The following is a 3,651-nucleotide window of genomic DNA, read 5'->3' on the forward strand; positions in this document are numbered from 1 at the left end:
TCTGCATTTCCAAACTCCCCACAGTACTAAAACTCAAAATGTTTTAAATAACTTATTTGGCAGCAAAACCTGGCCCCCTCAAACATTAGGCTGCCAGGAGTCTTTCTTTTTCCCACTTACGATGAATGTTCACAGCTGTTAATGAGGAAATACTCATGTGTTTGATCACAGGGTGCTGCCAGACCTCACTGAATTAGATGTGATATTAGAATATGCACCTTATGACCTTTCTAAAAATTCAAAAACATATAATCTCTGAAACAGAAATGGCCAAAGGTTTCAGATAAGAAATCATGGCTGTGTCATAACCAGTGCTTAGTATCGGCCTCGCAATATCCCAGACACCATGCTAAGCACTTCACGGGTAGTGATGCTCTTGTCATCCCAACAACTCAACTTATTTCCATTTTATAGATGAAGAAACTAAAGCCTGGGAGGTTCGGTCACTTTGCCCAAGTCCCATAGTTAACTCCGGGTGGTGTCAGGATGTGCATGCAGGCAATCTGGCTGCTTGCTGTTGATCTTGCTTCGCCCAGGCAAGGAGATTCAGGCCCAGAAGGAGAAAGCAACTAGCTCAGGGTCCCCAGTGAGTGTGAGGTGGGGCTGGGCCTAAATCCTGGAGGCCCCCCAAGCAATGCCTGCTCCTGCTGATGGGGCCGACTGTGGGGGGCAGTGGCTCCCCCAAGCAGCTGCTCAGGAGCTCCCAGCCTGCTCCGGGTTAGTCTGTCCAGCCCATCCGGGAGGAGTGCAAAATAGAAGAAGTTCCCGTGGAAAGTTTTAAGATTTCACTGGATTGAAACCAGATGGCCATGTGCAAACAGACCCCACCAGCAGGCACAGGGTCTGGGCATGTGCTGAGCTCCCGTTGCCAGTTCCCAGCCTACCCCGGGGTAGGAAAACTGCCCCTTTCAGAGAGCCAGTGACAGGATGCTGGACAGCACAGGCCAGGCCTCTCTGATGGGAAGGGGCAGGAGATCCTCTCCTCTACTGGGAGCAAAGCAGCCCTGACACTTGCTGGTTCCAGCTATTTTATGGTTTCTGAAGCTGGGTGGGAGCTCTGGGAGAGCACCTCCCCCCATTTTTATAGGGTTACAGTCGTTCCTCTGTTCTTCCACTGACTTGTTCTCCTTCGAATGAGTTCATTCCCTCACTGGCACACCTAGGTCCTACAGCAAACACAGGGAACATCCCAAGTGAGGCGCTGGCTGTAGATGCAACACGAGGGATGCAGCCTTGCCCTTTGGAAAGCCCCAGTCACACTCAAGAGTCGTCTCAGCAGGAGCAAGGGTTTATGCTGGGAACACAGGAGCAACCCCAGGGTGGTCATGGAAGGGGTAAGGAGCAGGAGAGCCCAGATGGAAGGAGATAAAGGAACGTTCTGGGCCAAGGGATGGCCTAGGTCCCTGCAGTAGGCTCAAGGTGCTCAGAGAGCACTAGCAGTGAGACAGGGACCGGGGGTTGGCATGGGCCCCATGAGCCATGCTGAGGATGCTGGGAGGCAGGAGAGGATTTCCCACCTTTCTGGATCCAGGGTGGTCCAGGACAAACCCTCTCCTGCCACTTGACAGTGGCCACGTCAAGCTCCTCTGAGATGGGCACTGGCTCTGTCACCTCGGTAGCCCAGCCCCTGGCCTAGGGCGGAGAACTTTAGGAAGAGATTGCTGACGATCTCCCCTGTCCTAGAAATCAGTGTGCTGCTCCCAGAAGGATGAGACCACCAGAGAAATCTGAGTCTGAGCTGGGGTTTATGGCATGTTAAGAAATCATCATCGTTAGCATTATCAACAATTGCTAAGACTCGGCATTGTGGTTATGTAAAACAGACAAATAAGCGCAATCTGTTGGAGATAAAAACTGAAGTATTTATGGGTAAAATTATCTGATGTCTGGTATTGTTTTAAAATGAAAAAAAAAAAAGAAGTGGGATGGGAAATAGGAAAGATAGAATATGCTGTTGAGTGTTGGGGCTGAGTGGTGGGCTCATGGGGGGTCGTGACATTCTTGTGTTATACCTTTTGGGTGTTTGGATTTTTTTTATGATTTTCATTACAAGCAGAGAGAGTATGAGTTTCTAGAGCTCCTACCCTGCAGAGCGATTGCACCCGGCAGATATGACCTCACTCCTCCCACCTTGGAAATTGACGGAGTCAGCGATCCTCTGCAGCAGGGAGGTGAGAGCGCAGGCCCAAGTCGATGGCACCCCAAGTGGCCTGAAAGACAACATTATCTCTGACCCCCACATCCAGTCACTGGTCTGGCTGATTCCCCCTCCAAAATCTGCATACTGACCCCATCTTCTCTGCCACCCGTTCCTGCCCCTGCCTGGCCTGCAGCCCCTGGCACTGCCGTGTCCCTGCCTTCATCCATCCCAGGCCCACACTTGGCAAAGACAACAAATGGACACTTAGCCGTCTGTGGGTTTGGCACTTCGGAGGCTGACGAGGCCCCGCCTCCAGGGCTCCCAGGTTGGAAGTGCCCAGGGATGGAGCTCCACGTGGTGTCGTGCTCTTTGAGAGCAGATGTCAGGTCGCAGTCGAGCCAGGATACAGAGCGTTGGGATGGAAGGCTTTCAGAGCAGCTGAGGGGCTAGTCCCTGGTGGCCGTCCTGGTCACCTAGGGGTATGCTTGCAGCCACATCAGCCACTGCACATGAGGTTGCCCACACGTCTGGCTCCTGCGTTACCCGTGCTCGGCTTGTGAGCAGGGCCCAGAGCAGGGATGGTGCCCACCTCTCGGGCACCTCGCTCATCCTAGGTCCCAGAGCCAGGGGCAGCAGCTGGCCAGGTGACTGCCGGGTGGTGTGGAAAACGCGACCCACCCCCCTGAGCAGCCCCAGTGAATCACCGTGCCCAGGAGGAAGAGCGGGGAGCATTCTAAAGGACTACAGGAGACAAACCTGCTTCCCCTGGGGTCCGGCCACCAGCCTGAGTCTGGATAATTGGAAAAGTGTTCCTGCTGATTCCTGCAATCTCCACCCAGATAGTTAATGAAGAAAATGGCTTTCCCGTGCCTTCTGAGCAGCCACACACAGCCTGGGCAGGCCCCACAGGGCCACGGAGGCCCAACAACTTGGTTTCCCAGGCCCCTCCCACCCAGAGCAGGGCCCAGGAGGCAGTTTCTCAGTCACGAATCAGCCTGTGAGGCCGGCTCTGAGCCTGGGCCTCCCGCCAGGAGCGTGAGCAAGGGGGAGCTGGGCTCAGAAACCGTCCCCAGCGCCCTTGCTCAAGGCTCCCTGCCCTTGGCCTCGCCCCTTCTCCACCTCTGAGCCACCCTCGGGCAGGGCTGGGCAGTCCAGCGCAGGGTGCTGCTCCCTCCACTCGGGGGGCCCAGAGAGCCACTTAGTGGAGACCCAGCTCCTGATGGTGGAGGAGCAGGAGATGGGTTGACGAGGGGAGAGGGGAGGGGGCCAGAGGCAGAGAGGAGCTGCGGGAGCTCTGGCTGTGGAACGGACCCCAGGGGGGCAGGGAAGTCTCTCCACCCCCACAGGGAGCACAGGCAGAGGAGGCCGGCAAGCAGCTGGGGCCACCTAGGCGAGCCTCGTGATGACCGGCGATGGCTTTGGGGACAGTGTCTGGAAGCTCCAGAGGCTCTGCAGCCAGCCCAGCCTGCAACATGGACACTGAGCGTCTTCCAGACTAAGCTCCAGGAGTC

At 55.6% G+C, this 3,651-nt stretch overlaps 1 long non-coding RNA gene across 1 annotated transcript; it reads right to left on the reverse strand.

Annotated features, from left to right (window-relative positions):
* Positions 1-1,841: 1,841 nt before the first annotated feature.
* LOC118351266 (uncharacterized) lies at positions 1,842-3,073 on the reverse strand. Its single transcript, XR_004806457.2, has 2 exons — positions 2,897-3,073; positions 1,842-2,210 (listed from the first exon to the last, which is right to left on the reverse strand). It is a non-coding gene; the product is annotated as an uncharacterized LOC118351266 (long non-coding RNA).
* Positions 3,074-3,651: the final 578 nt, after the last annotated feature.

The sequence above is a fragment of the Canis lupus genome, chromosome 17, assembly GCF_003254725.2.
Source record: "Canis lupus dingo isolate Sandy chromosome 17, ASM325472v2, whole genome shotgun sequence".
NCBI classification, from domain to species: Eukaryota; Metazoa; Chordata; class Mammalia; order Carnivora; family Canidae; genus Canis; species Canis lupus.